Source organism: Thermobia domestica, chromosome 17, assembly GCF_964235325.1.
Source record: "Thermobia domestica chromosome 17, izTheDome1.hap1.1, whole genome shotgun sequence".
Lineage (NCBI taxonomy): Eukaryota > Metazoa > Arthropoda > Insecta > Zygentoma > Lepismatidae > Thermobia > Thermobia domestica.
Window position 1 is genome coordinate 146258195 of NC_137470.1, and position 16195 is coordinate 146274389.

The following is a 16195-nucleotide window of genomic DNA, read 5'->3' on the forward strand; positions in this document are numbered from 1 at the left end:
CCCTTTTTTTGGTTTAAACCAGATTTTTCTGGTTTAAATAATTTGCTCTATGTATTTATATCACATGTGGACAGAAGTAAGTTTGTTTCGCCTTGGTGTTACTATGCAACAACCGGGTTATGCTGGAATGAGTCACATAAGCTTAAAGCGGAATCCAAACCATTCTCGGCTTATATCCGAGAGAAAATGTCCTCCATTTGAACTCGAAACCGGGACTAATTGGCTACAAATGCGATAAGTCTGCCGATTCACTCACGAAGGACTCCTGATAAAAATACGTTGTACTGATCTTTACATACTTGTTAATATAATTGTCAACAGTCATTTTAGAAGGACAAAAAGATAAACAAATGCACAAGTGAAACCATTATACAGGATTGCATATGGACAATTTCAAAGTACTGCAGAGTACAGAAGAATTAGTTTAGTCCAAGTTACTCCACTACGACTTTTATTAGTCCAAGTTAAAGAAATACGACGACTTACTTTGTATATCAGTAAGAAAAATGGATCAAGATACGAATTATTTGAGTCCATTCTGACTCATATATACATAAATAGATGCCAAAGATACTTCTAATTTCAATAAATGCCTCTCTTGAGGTTTGTAAGACCCCCCTCCCAAAAAGCACGGCATTTCAATGTATTATATCAATAGTAAACATTATTAAAACAAAACAATATTTAGAATTTTCTTTTGATTGCAATTGCATAACAATAATAACAAACTATAAAAAAAAAGTCACAAAAGAAACATTCACAAGCTTATTAAAAAAAAAGTTGCTTTTGTAGTATAATCTCTGAGTAATTAATGGGGAATTAGGTTTGAATACCATACGAATAATATAAGGGAGTGAAACGTGATAACCCACAAATGTGTGTTCATCAAGATTTTAGGAATAGTTACACTTTTACGAACATTTTTCGTTTTTTGGTTTAAACCAATCGTTTAAAAAAAAAAAAAAAAAAAAAAAAAAAAAAAAAAAAAAAAAAAAAAAAGCTGGTTTAAACCAGCCAACCCTGCTCATAGACGAGTGACTTGAGATAATCTAACAGGAAATAATCCAGTGGACAGAAGCCACATGATCTGGGCGACCATTTCACGTCAGCACGCCTCGATGGAACGCGTACGGGGAACTTTACGTGCGATAAGTCTAGAGTAATTGGGTAAATTAGAATAATTTGTATGCGTTGTTGGATTGTGTACCTCTCCATGCTATTCTGCCACAAACTACTGCAGGAAGCTGTCACATTTTAATCTCGCCAATCCAGTCATTGTTATCGGAACACAATTTCAAAATTCTGATGTTCTTGTTGGTAAACACTCTGTATTAAGTGTAAGTGTTAAAAGAAACATACGCAAGAAATAATACTTTCTATGGACGTGCACCATATAACAATTTGAAAGATGGCTGTGAAAGTTTTTAAGGTAATTTCTATCAAACGCGATAAATTAAATGTTGAAGACGAAACCATTTTCTAATAGCGATGACGGTTCATTTCAAACAGGTTTGGCTGCAATGATCACTTATTCACTTAACGTAATTTTCCTCATTTAACACATTGACTGCCCAAGCCGAATTTCGACTTGTACCTAGGGCGCCTACAAATATTTTGTAATATGGTCACTGGAGGCCACTCGTAAATTTTGTGCTAACTGTTGTCTACTGGCTTCAATGATAGTAAAAAATAGTAGAATTTTTTTTTTTTTTTTTTTTTTTTTTTTTTTTTTTTTTTTTTTTTTTTTTTTTTTTTTTTTTTTTTTTTTACATTTCGTCGCCAGAAAGTGCTTGAGCCATATGTGGCTCACGAAGCCGAAGAACTACACATTTACCTCTAGGCCCCGTGAACCATCCGTGGTACACAAGTAAAGAACGACAATATAATTCAAACAAAAAGTTAATTGTTCTCTAAAGAACATACAAACATCACAACCACTTTACACAGAAATACGTAAACAAACAACAGCCTGCTGAGTGACACCAAGTTGAGCGTCGTTTTTGAATTGCTCAATGTAGCCAAGTACTGAATTCTGAATTTATTCTACGTTGCGGGAAAAATTGTGGATTGTGTTATGACTTCCCTAATGCATAGATGAAAAAGTATGTGAAAGGACGAAAATCTGCATGAAATATTCCTTTATACCAAATAAAACACAGTTCTGACCAGAGCAGAATGAAATATATTAAAAACTATACTTACAATGTGTTACAGTTTCAAGGACCTAACGTCCTCTTCATCAGACACAAACACATCAGACACAACTGTAACATATTGTAAGTATAGTTTTTAATATATTTCATTCTGCTCTGGTCAGAACTGTGTTTTATTTGTTACTCTACTTATCCAGAGCCATGGAGTTTGTTCCTTTATACCAGGATCTTCACGTAAAGCCACATCTCTCCTCCCTCTTATATATAAACATGTAAAATAACGATTTATAAAATAGCCTATGCACCCACTTAGGATCGATCTCGATATACCTTGTGCGTTGTATGTCAATCACTCCATCCAGCGGGCAATGGGGCAGCTGGTAGCATTATGCTTATTTCAGTGCAATATATCTCCTAATTCTTCCTCCGAAGTCGAATAAGTGCAGGATTCATTCTAGAAAACTAAGCAATTGAGTACCGCTTTTCAACTGTTCTCAGTGTGGCCAAGAACGGATTTTTGGAAATCTAAGTAATAAGCACTAACAATCAAGACATAATTCATAATCTCCCATACACAAAAATTGCCTACATGAATCATAGGGTTTCTACAAATATCTATCTATCTATCTATATATATATATATCTATATATCTATATATCTATATATATCTATATCTATATCTATATATACATATATAAAAACCTCAACGCGTGAACCATATAAGGCTCACGTGGCCTCAAGGACCATTTCATTGTGAACCATATATGGCTTACTTGGCGGTCAATGGTGGTGATTAACAAGCTTGTTTCAACCGGACTACATGATAAAGGAAGTCGATAAGCTATCCACAAAAATAGAACAACTTACCAGTAATGTCCGAGATATAAGACAAAATAGGAGAAAGTCTCTTTGAACACATTTCTGATACGGCTTAAACGAATGTAACCGAACTTGATAGATATACTTAAGACATTCGATACGGATGATGTATACGAGTATTTGGAAGTTCTGAGTTGTAGTCAAGCAAGATGAACTGTTTTAGTGACTTCTAAATTCCATCCAAATTTCATTTAAAAAATGTGGGAAATGTGTCCAAAGGAACATTTCTCCTATTTTGCCCTACATCACGGTAACCTTCCTAACTTCACGCCACACACACAAAAAGTGATTTTAGCTTATTATATTAAGCTGATAAGACAAGCGGTACCATTTCATGTTTAACTCACGTATTTCTTAAGCACGTGGAAAACAATAAGTTATTTTAATAACAAACAGTACTTTATACAATAGTCAGAAAGAACAATAGGAATAAACAATTTCTCATTACATTGTATGATATACAACGAACACACGCGTCAGCATACAAAGTTTAAGACGCCAAAATTAATGCTTGAGTTATATCAGAAATGCAAGGCTTTTTTGAAGGACGAAGAAAAAAAAATTTCGACAGCCTTTTGCCTGGAAAATTTTAGGCTTTATTAAAAGACCAGCATCAAATACCCGTTTCACTGGGTTAAAATAAGAAAAATTAGTAATACGTTCCGACAGTCACTCAATTTTTACTATTAGTGAAGCGCTCTCTGATGTCGGTCATTTTCGATAATAATATCGGTCATCTTCTATCATTTATATATAAATATATATCCGCCTCCCCATTACCTAAGTTGCACCGTCAAAGTAAAATGATAAAAACCATTGCATGCCCGAACCTCATCTATGTTGGAAATTTGATAAAGATCGTTCGGGTGCTTTAAGAGTTATTAAGTCACAAACATAGTAACTTTCATTTATATATATACAGGGTGGTAGGTAACTCCACCGACAAACTTTGGAAGGTGATTCCTTATATGAAATGAAAGAAAAAAGTTCTAATAAACATGGGACGAAAAACGTTTTCTTTCAGAGTTTTGAACCGCCGAAAATTTGAAAATTCACGTTTCGAAACGCTCTGCCTTAGGAACTACAGGACCGATCCCAAGCGATTTAAGGAATCACAAAGGAACTAGTATGCGAACTATCTAATATATCAATGTTTTACCATCCTCCGTTATCGGCGAAACGAACTGTGAAAAGGAAATTGAGATATAGGGATAGTCCTTTAAGTACTAATAACGCGTTCGTTTCGCCGATAACGGACGATAGTAAAACATGGATATATTAGATAGTTCGCATACTAGTTCCTGTGTAATTCCTTAAACCGCTTGTTATAGGTCTTATAGTTTCTAAGGCAGGGCGTTTCGAAACATGATTTTTCGAATTTTCGGCGGTTCATAACTCTGAAATGAGACGTTTTTCGACCTATGTTTATAAGAACTTTTTTCTTTCATTTCATATAAGGAATCACCTCCCAAAGTTTGTCGGTGGAGCTAGCTACCACCCTGTATATATATATATTAATAGATTTCAATTTCAATGAAGAAATAACTTCATATTCAACCTTTCCATTCCCATAGTAATAATAATAACTGTATCCTGAAGAAAAAGTACGAAAAATTATCAACAAGGGAAGAAAATCGGTCATTCGGCAGAAAGAAAAATGTCCAAATCTGTGAACAAAACGGGATCTTTAGTTCCAACGAATTGTTTCTAGCGTTATTAATATTCAACGATAAAAATCTTTTATTAAATAGATTAATAATCTTAGCACTAACTGTACTGAAAATATAATGGCTCGATTTTGTTTCAGAGCTACCATTTACAATTTATGTATAAACTTCACCTAGTAACATCTTAAATCATGCATTTATGTGGGAGTACAGGCCGATCCGTATGAGTCATTCCAGGTCAAGTCAACACAATTTGAAAACAAAATGTGGGGCCGCGGTGGCTCAGTGGCAGAGCGTTCACCTCTGGAGCTTTGGGTCCCGGGTTCGATCCCAACCCCCGCCAAGTGAACTTTATGGTGAACAAACACCGTGTGCGTGGGTTTCCTCGGGGTTCTCCCGTTTCCTCCCACTTTCTTCATTCCACCATTTCATTCATTACTCATCATCACCGTCTTCTTTAGCCTAACCGGCATAACTGTGTGACGTAAAACTCAAAGAGTTCAATTTTTGAAAACAAAATTTACCTTATCATCTGAGATTTTAATGAAATTTGATACATAGATCCCTCTAGATAGATTAAGAAAAATACCAAATTTCAAGTTTATATATCAACTAGTATTGAAGATAGGGCTATGTAAAGTTTTAAAAAGTCCCCAAAATAGCATGTCCAATGAATTTTGAAATTGGACTTGTAGCTCTCCTTAGCTAGAGAGCTGGTTGAGGTCTCATTTTGCAGCATTTTTCATGCCCTTTCCTGTAGTATAAAACATCATATGGCTAATACAGAATTGTTTTTTCAAAATCAAAACTTTACTTCAATTTTTTTTCAAAAATACATATTTGGTCTAGGAATTAATTCGTGCGGTTGGTACGCACACATTGAAGCTGTAGTACAAACACAAAATACATAAATACCTTAAGAAAAATATTGTCCATCGCTAGCCACCACTTTCGCCCATCTGTCAGGCAATGTACGGATTCCGTGGCGAAAGAAGTCCTCATCCTTGGAAGCGATCCAGTCAGAGACCCATGTTTCGATATCTTCTGAAGAAGTAAACCGCTGTCCAATCAAATCGTTGTTCATGCAATCGAACAAGTAGTAGTCCAAAGGAGCAACGTCTGGTGAATACGGCGGGTGGGGTAAAACTTCCCATCCGACATTTTCTAAATAGGTTTTGACCGGTTTTGCGACATGTGGGCGAGCGTTATCATGTTGAACAATAAGTTTGTCATGTCTGTTCTCCCATTCTGGTCGTGTTCTGGCCAGAGCTTGCTTCAAACGCATTAATTGTCGTCGATAACGTTCTCCATTCATAGTTTCACCCGGTTGCAGCAGCTCATAGTACACCACACCTTTCATATCCCACCATATGCACAGCATAACCTTTGCACAGTGAATATCTCGTTTTGGTTGTGATGGACCTGGTTCACCTGGTTTCACCCAGGCCTTTTTTCGTTTAGGGTTCTCGTAATGGATCCACTTCTCATCACCCGTAATAATTCGATGCAGAAACCCCTTTCTGCTCTGTCGTTGAAGCAGCAATTCGCAAATGGTTTTTCGTCTTTCAACGTCTCTGTCTTTCAATTCATGTGGAACCCAATGTGACATCTTTTGAATCATTCCCATGGCTTTCAAGCGTTTGGAGACTGTTGTTTGATCAACGCCTAATGCTGCTGCAAGTTGTTCCTGCGTTTGACACGAATCCTGCTCGAGCAATGCTGTCAATTCTTCGTCTTGAAATTTTTTGGCTGTCCAGCTCGCTCTTGGTCTGCCAAGCCGAAATCACCACTTCTAAACCGTGCAAACCACTTCTGACACGTTCGCTCAGCTAGAGCATGGTCACCATACACTTCCACCAAAATACGATGACTTTCAGTCGCACTTTTCTGCATGTTAAAGTAATGCAGCAGGACACCCCGCAAAAACACTTTATCAGGCACAAATTGCGCCATGTTCACTTAACTACAAACTGGTGTTGTTGACGCTTTAATCCACTGCCCTATACTACGAACGATACGCGATGACAGGGGTTTGCAACACATGTGTGGATACACGGAACTGTGGGACGCTCCGTTCGTTGCGCCATCTCTTGTCCACCCGCACGAATTAATTCCTAGACCAAATATTTTAAAATTAATTCCATGAATAGATAGTATTGTTGTAAAGCATCCAGCAACGTATGAATTTGGGATGATAATGGAGTCATTGTTAAAAAAAATTCAAAACTAACACTATACTTTTCATTAATACCCTGTATCTAGCTGAAAAATGCAAATATGCAATGTTTTTTTTTTTTTTTATTTTACTTATGGGAATAACTATGAAGAGTACAGTACAGTAATGGGTCTAAAACATATCACAAAGAGTTGTAATCTGCTGGTAATACTTATTAGCTCATACGTTTGAACTTTAGTTTTATAAAAGTTAATGAAATTATACTAATACAAGTTTCACAAAAAAATTACTGTAAATAAATGTGGTTTGTAAAAACTATACATCCAGCACTGGTACAACAGCAGGGTTGTCTGGTTTAAACCAGGTTTAAAACAAAGTGTAAAAAAAATGCAAAAATGCCACAAATCGTGTGAAATTCATACTGACGTTTTCACATATCTCGAATCATCTGTGTTAGCTGAATCTAATTTTCGCCTTGTAATTAAGGGGTCCCGGTGAGCCCATAAAATTTCTCCCAGTTGGAAACCGAGTAGTGTTTCAGATGACATTTAAGTAATATATCCAATCCTTCATAACCTCGCTGTTACATAAGGAAGTTAATCCTAAACAAATCAAACGAACTGAAACAGCTTTGACGGGTAGGCCCGGGCCTAACCCAAAATTTTGCAAACTATAAACGTCTAAAAGATAATAAATATATATTTACTGCAAAGGTACAAATCCTATATATATTTATATTTTAGAAAATAAAATTTTAAAAAATGGCCTACTCAAAATTAAAATCCTGAAGCCGCCTCTGCTAACGAAACAAATTCTATCTTATCTATCTGCTTGCCTCAATGTCTGCTTCACAGTTATTAACATATTTAACTTTGCTTCAATATATTGATAAAAAATAGGCAAACTTGATCAAGGCTACATCTGTAGCTTTCCAATTGGACTTTTTAAAATTTTCTTGTATGATATACTTAATTTTTAAAATTCCGGCATTTATTGTTTGTATAAACGCCATTTTAGCGCACTGGTTATCAGGGACGTACGCAAGAATTTATTTCGGGGATCCACAGATTTTCAGAGAGGGTTCAAATTCAACATGAGGGCAAATTGTATTAAAATTTTCAGATGGTTTGCAGGGTTGGGAAAAGAAAGTGTCAGAATTTCTAAATAAACTTCAATTGGAAGACATATCAGGCTATGTCACCGCTGTCTCTGAAGAAAATTGGTGGCTCGGGCATGTTTTGCAGAAAAATGAAGATGAAGTAAAAATAACTTCTTTATCCACCTAAGCCATCTCCGTCATACTCATATCCAAGAAACGCCGATGTTCTGTGGATGTCTGTAGTGGACGTTCTGACAAAAGTGAATCCTGTAACTCCCGATGGAGGAAGTTATGTTCTCCTTGAAAGTGATGTATTCCCAACAAATGTGGCTTTTTCAAACTTCAAATGCTAAACATATCCTACTACTTATTGAAAAGTTTTACTATGGGATCATCTATACTCTTCCTTCAGGTTAATGTTCATTTTTATTTTCAGAGAAGTAAAACTTAGTATTCTTGTGTTATTACCCTACGGATACAATATTATTGAAAAATCAAGTGTTAGTTTTGAATTTTTTTAACAATGAACCAATTATCATCCCAAATTCATATTTTGCCAGGTGCTTTACAACAATATTATCTATTCGTGAAATTAATTTCAAAATTTTAAAATGCGTACATTTTTAAAAAAAATTGATTTTGATTTTGAAAAAAAAAAAATCTGCATTAGCCATATGATGATGTACACCACAGGAAAGGGCATGGAAAATGCTGCAAAATGATATGTCAACTATGTACCAAATTTCATGAAAATCTGAGATGGTGAGGGTAAGTCACTGTGTTGAATTGATATGGAATGACCCGTGTATATATATATATAGGGTGTTAATGAACTAGACTGACAAACTGAAACAGGTGATTCCTCACATCAAAATAAGGGAAAAAAGTTCAAATGGAACCATGGTTAAAAGTGCATAGTTTCAGTGCTAGGACTGTTCGAAACCGTGGGAAAATGAACTTTGGGGGTGAATATCTCCCAAACTATTAGCCATTGAGCTGAGGCGGCATGTTGTCTTAGGTTTGTAATCTGCTCTATCCGAAAATGCATGATTCTGATTCGTTCAGTGACGGCCCAAGGGGGTTCCCCACAGGAAGTCGGGGGTTCCCGGATATTCCGTTAGAACAGATGGGTCCGATTCATACCATGAATATTTTGAACAAAATCAAGATGTCGAAGGATTTTTGGTGTGTTGTGCGTGGTTGCATAACTATAGTTGGGTCTGAATTTAGCGGATAAAAGGAACCAGATGGGTCCTGAACTTGCAGATGTAATGATGTTTGCTTAATTTCATTTTATCCTCTAAATTCAACCCCAATTGTAGTTATGCAACCACGCACAACACACCAAAAATCCTTCGCCATCTTGATTTTGTTCAAAATATTGATGGTCTTTCAACGATTTTCTGTTACTTGGTGGTACGTTGTCTATCTGTCGTGAATCGGACCCATCTGTTCTAATGGAATATCTGGGACTCCCCCACTTCCTGTGGTGGACTCCCTTGCGTCGCCAGTGAACGATTTAGAATCATGCATTTTTGGATAGAGCAGATTACAAATCAAGACATGCAGACAAAGACAATAACATGCAGCCTCAGCTCAATAGCTAATAGTTTTGGAGATATTGTTCCCGAAGTTCATTTTCCACGGTTTTGGACATTCCTAACTTTGAAACTATGCACTTTTGACCACGGGGCCATATGAACTTTTTTCCTTATTTTGATGTGAGGAATCATCTGTTTCAGTTTGTCGAATTTACAGGGTGTTTCAAAACAACGCCGACAACGTTTGGGAGGTGATTCTTGACACAAAGATAAGACAAAAAGTATAGACCAACCTGGGTGCACAAGTGCTTCCTTTCGGTGTTATAGGCTGCCAAAAACATAAAAAAAGAAAGAAATTTAAAGGTCCATAGCTCCAAAACTATGGGACCTACCGTAGTCGGGTCAAGACTTCACTCAGTAACTAATATATGCCCTACCCAAACATTCAAGTTTCAGAATCCTCCGGTATTTCCGCAACAATTTTATAGAGGTAGTTGGTGAGTACTTCAAATTATATGCCCGTACCCACACTCCCTTTATAAAAATTGCTTCGTGAGTACCTTAGGATTCTGAAACATCTACTTTTGGATAGTGAACATATTAGTAGGTCCCATAGTTTTGAAGCAATGGGCCTTTAAAGTTTTTTTTTTTTTTTTCGGCAGCCTATAACTCTGAAAGGAAGCATTTGTGGGTCCCAGTTGGTCTATATTTTTTGTCTTATCTTGGTGTCAGGAATCACCTCCCAAACTTTGTCGGTGTTGTTCTGAAACACCCTGTATATATATCCTAACTATATATAAAACTACATGAACTGACATAAAATAAGGGGGTACTTCCAGTTGACGTGGAAAGTTGAAATGTGGCATGATTGTAGCTTTCCAGTATTAACCCACAGGAAAATTGAATACTTTTACTATTGAATATTTTACTATTGAATTGAATATTTTACTGCCAAAAGTGAATATTTTTACTATTTAGAGGGTCTAAATGGAGATGAAGAAATTCTCTATGTTATTTAAAAGGCCGTTTTTTCTTTCGTCTTATAATCTCATGTTTTAGGTGCTTGGTATTAGAATAAAAACTTGAAATTATGTATGCTTGTACGTTTTCGTTAGCGTTACCTAAGTAAATCACCAAAACTAAAAATTTCCATTTTTAGAGTGTTTTTATGGGGAACTGAAATATCTTTCCCATGTTATGTATATGGGACATCTTCTACACCTCAAAATGTTTAGACACTTCCGGCAGGATTAGAATGATGAAATTTGGCATGATTGTAGTCTTTCGGGACTAACCCACAGGAAAATTGCCAGAAGTGAATATTTTTAGTTTTTAAGGGGTCTAAATGGGGGATGAAATAATTCTCATGTTATTTAAATGGGTGTTTTCATGGGATACAAAATCTTATCTTTTATATAGTTGAAATATGAAAAGAAACTTGGAATTTGGTAGAATTGTGGGTTTAAGAGGTGCGAGACCGTAGGTCGAGCAAATGCGGGGATGTGGGTGCGGAGCCCCCAGCTAGGCAAAGGCTAGTATATATATAAAAGAGTAAATCCACTGGCTCACTCATTAATAGATCTCCGAAAGTATTAGGCATACCATCTTGCAATTTTGTGTAAATGTTTTCTTTGCAGTTTAAGCTATAGATAAGATGGAATGCTACTCCTACTGAGGGATAACGGGACTTGGATAATTTTTTGCCGTTCGCCAGATCTCTCAAACTATTATAAGTAGAATCTTGAAAATTTGCAAATACGCTTTCCTTGCACTGTAGACTGTACTTAAGATGGGGATTTTTCGAAATGCGGCCCTAAAAGCGGGATAACGGGACTTGGGAATTTTTTTTGCCATTCTCCAGATCTCCGAAGCTATTAGGCGTAGAATCTTGAAATTCTGAATAAACGTTCTTTTTGTGCTGTAGATTGTATACTCATGTCCAAAATGATTGTCGCATATCTATAACTGTCTTCTTGTAAGAATATAATATGATAATGATTTTGCAGGGTACTTTTAATACTGATGCTATGTGTATAATCGGGAAATGTATATTTGTGGTAAATTTCATAGAAAAAGAATTATAAATACGAAAACTAGAATGAGTAAAACAGAATGTTGTTAAATGGACAAGAACGTTTTATTTTTGTTTTATTGTTCTTTATTGCTTTCTTGACATGAAATTTGCCACATACACGTCCTTGCCGATTATACACATACTAACATTATAAGAAATACCGGGCGAATTCGTTATCAAATTATATTCCTACAACAACATATTTATAGACATGCGAAAATAATTTTGGGCATGAGTGTACATTAAGATTTCTTTTAATGCGGATCCTATGAGTGGATAAGAGGGCTTCAATGATTTTTTGCTGTTTGCCACATCTCTGAATTATTACGCGTACAATCTTGAAATTTCGTATAAATGCTTTCCTTACACTCAAGGTTACAAACGAGACAGGATTTTTTTGAAAGGTGACCTGTAAGGGAGGGGGGACAGAAAACTTAATTTGTTTCTTCCGTTCCCAAAATACCCAATACTATTAGGCGTAGGACTCTGAAATTTTTGGATATATTCTCCTTTTACTATATGCTGCAGATAAGACAGGTTTTTCGATCCCGTCGACCCCGATACGGCCCTTAATGGGGGATAGTGGAAATTGAATTATTCTTTTTGCCGTCTGCCAGATATCTGAAACTATTACGCGTAGAACTTTAAAATTTTGTATATAATATACTCCATTTCCCATGTACTTTATAAGTAGGAAGTAAAGACGTTCTACGAAATACTGCTTCTACAGGATAGAAGGGGGCCTTAAACATTTTTTTCAACTTTTACCAGATTTCTGGAACTCTTGGATACAAGAAATTGAAATTTTGTACAAATGTTCTTCCTGAATTCTAGGCCAAGGGTGAGGTAGAGCATTACTAAATGACAATTGATTTCGATTGATTTTGAGTTTTACGTCCCGTTCAGCAGCGAGGCTATCTGAGACGTAGACCTACTGATTAACGTGGAATCCGAACCACATGAGCTCCCGCCGGGAATCGAACCCGGGTCTCCCGCGCCAAAGGCACGTACACTAACCGATTAGGCACGGAGGAGCTCCATTACTAAATGACACTTATACAGAGCAGAGGGGAGACTAAACTTTTCCTTCAATTTTTGTCAGATCTTTGGAAATTTTGAATTTAGAGTAAAACGGAGTTTCAGGGAGAAAGCAAGCCTGGGCTGTCTTCCAAACTTCACCAGATCTCCAAAACAGCTCCGCGTAGGTAACTGAAATTTTCAGAAATGTTTTCCTTAACCCTTTACTATAGATGAGAGAGAAATTTCTGAAATTCAAGATTTAAGAGGGCGGAAACAGGGCCTGATATATTTTCAAACTAGGAAGTTGAATTATGTAACACGGAGTTTTGGACCAAATTTTTTATAGCAAATTAGCGATGGGTAGTAATTCGGCGATGATTCGTTCCAAAAAAAACGAATTCTTCAGTGGAATGAAAACATCGTAATTCTGAAAGGAATACGATTAACTCTGGTGGAACCAAAAGACGAATTCACTTTCGAGCATAAAAAGATCGATTCACTCAGTGTAGTTGACGGATTGGATCAGTGGATTCGGTTGACGAAACCAAACAACAGACAACTGGATCCATTTCATGGATTGTATGGATAGAAGCGGATAAAAGCAATACTTCAGAATGGAGGGACATTACATGACAGAGAAAACAATTAATGAACCTACTGCACATGTCTAGAAACAACCAAATCTCCCTACTTCATTTTTGTGTCCCTTCTTTGTATATAGTGAACAAGAAATAGAAATTAGGAACAAATGGAACTTCTACACATGTCTCGAAATGTAGCAATCCTTCCTTATACGCTTCTTATACTTATTTGCTCCTCCACTACCAAAACCAACTTTGTAATAGTACATCTTTATATATAAAATGAAAATGACTATGTTTGTGATTTCGTACCTCTTGAACCACCCGACCTCAATCAAATATTCACCATAGATGAAGGTTCAGGCTTAGGATGGTTTTTATCATTTCATTTTGACAGTACGACTTAGGGGAGAGGAGGGGGAGATATTTAAAAATGATCGATATTAGTGTCGAATCCATAGTTTTCGGGGACGCTGAGATGAAGAGTGACACTTCCGATGCCGTTTAAATCTAAATTTAGGGCACAATAGTAACATCTAAGTTTTACTGTCATTTTTTCCAAACACATGACATAAGAAGTTGTTCATTTAAGGTTTTTATTTCAACATCGATGCTAGTAACTTGATAAAAATGATTTGACAACTTTGAAACGGGAAATACTGAACAGCCATATGGGAACTCGAAATTATTCAATTCATCGGAACCAAAGAACTCGATCTAGAGGAAGGACTGAACCCTTGTTTGGAGGAATCAAATGAGAAAACCAAAGAATTGTTGTTGGTAGTGAGACCGGAGTACCCCGACAAAACCTACGGACGCGATGATGTCACCACAAACCCACTTGGCTTGGGAACGAACCAGGAACCCCTAACACCAGAGATGAGCGTTGTACCGCTGAGCTACAGTGCCCGCTGAAATGCCAGTTATAGTAAAACCACAGTGAGTGCATAGTGAAGAAGAATGCGGAAAGACACGAGCTGTTACAATAGTGTAGTGATCGTAGAAGAAACCTTTAACAGAGAAAGGAACTGAAGAAAATATAATGCAGCCCTGAATTCTGATAAGAATAGAACAAAATTCCTCTGTACGAAGAAATGGACATAACTATTTCTATATGAACATTGTAATTTGCATTTGAAAAAAAATCTATATATGTATGTATGCATGTGTGTGTTGGGTTGTGCTAGAAACAGAGACAGATAACAAACAAGAAATTAAGAAAAGCAAGTGTACGATTCGGAATTAATTAGAATAGTCACACTTCAAATGATGGGGTACCATATGTTGAAAAGAAAAAGAAGTTACCGAAATTGACAAGATAGTGAAGAAAGACTATGAGCAAAATGCAAAGTCGTACAGAATGAAAGGTATTTTTATTTTTAAAAAATTCCTTGAACATTGCAATTGAAGTATCAGAAATGTTCGTATCATACGCTGTACACTGTTCACTCCACTGAACAGATGCCATTTTGAAAACAAGCTATTCCGTAACACAAAAAATCCTGCAGCCTAGAACATAGTCTTGCACGTTGCAAATATCTTAGTGGCTTAGGACAGATTTTAAAAGTTCTTCCAACTGAAGGGGTCACATTTTTACGGTGCTATAGCTCTATAAAATCAAGTACGACTTTACTCAACATCTTAAGGACATATGTCAAAGTTTACACAATGATACAGTCTCCTATAATATATATTAAAGAAAGTTACCTACACAGTTAGATGTAAAGGAATTATAAGAAAGGAAAGGATAGAAATTCACTGGCATGACCTAGGTTGACGCTTTACTTGTATGCTTACGGCAGCGTAGGTTTTGCCTCTTAGGTACGTAGAAACGACACCGGATGGTAAATGTTGTTCACTGAAACAAACTTTATATTCGACTACAACGAGCGGGTATTTCTACTCTACTAGAAATGACATGGTGCGCTCGTTCTTCCTTCCCCATATTTCCATTAAAGATGAGCAAAACCGAACCGAACGAAGTAGCTCAAGTGGTAGAGCATTGGCTTCGCATTCGGAAGGACGTGTGTTCGATTCCCGCTGCCGACCATTCTGACTGAGGTTTTCCTCAGTCCTACCAGGCAAATGCCGGGATGGTACCTACTAAACAGGCCCTGGCCGATACCTTCCCAAATCCTTTCCATTGTTATTGTTCTAGATATCCAGTATAAAATGGCCTCTGACCTGTATCTGGTGGTGGTTAAATAAATAAATAAATAAAAACCGAAAACTGAGATTTCGGTTCTCACCAAAACCGGTTTGATAGAAAACCATTTTTTTTTAAATAAAGGTTTCAAGCACCGATTTTGGATTTCTAAAACCCAAACAGCCAGTTTTTTTATGCCCACCACTAGTTTCGACACAATATATGTAAATAACCTCGTAAATTGTAGTGCAAATGAAAATGACATGAAATTTTTCAGTTTTACGTCCCACGGTTATGCCGGTTAGGCTTAAGGAGACGGTGATGATGTGAGATGAATGAAATGGTGGAATGAAGTAATTGGGAGGAAACGGGAGAACCCCAAGAAAACCCACGCACACGGTGTTTGTCCACTGTAAATTGTAGTGCTTATAATTGGTGAAGTTAACTTGTTTAAAGAAAGCAATGTTCAAGAGAAGCAGTTATAATAAATAGCGGAATAATAAAATTTAATAGGTAAGAAATAATACACAGGGGCAGTTATAAAAGATGATATGCAGTGACCAGGATTGCAGCTTGGACATTTCTCTACTATTGATTGTAAATTTGTACTTAGCAATGCTGTTGCTGTTTAAACATTGAAAATTTCAGTGCGAATACTGAAGATTTAAGTAAAACTATTAACGACTTGTATGTAATTACACCTTAATTGTTGTAGTTGTGAAGAACTTCATTAATCTCTCATTAATTGATAATATCCCCCCTTTCGGAATGATTTCTACATTAACGACATCATTAATTGATTCTTAATAAAAGGTGCGGGTCACCGCATTAAGAAAATCGAATTTATACCATATTATC

General features: G+C 36.4%; 1 protein-coding gene across 3 annotated transcripts in view; it reads right to left on the reverse strand.

The window, feature by feature from the left end:
• LOC145674391 (uncharacterized) overlaps positions 1-16195 on the reverse strand; it is a 90772-nt gene that overhangs the window by 57625 nt on the left and 16952 nt on the right. Inside the window, exon 1 of one of the 3 annotated variants that reach the window (XM_081744382.1) lies at positions 3022-4204. The exons of the other annotated variants lie outside the window; for them this stretch is intronic. The gene's annotated coding sequence lies outside the window, so the exon portion shown is untranslated. Of the gene's footprint in view, positions 1-3021; positions 4205-16195 lie in introns of those variants that run through there. 3 annotated transcript variants of the gene reach the window in all.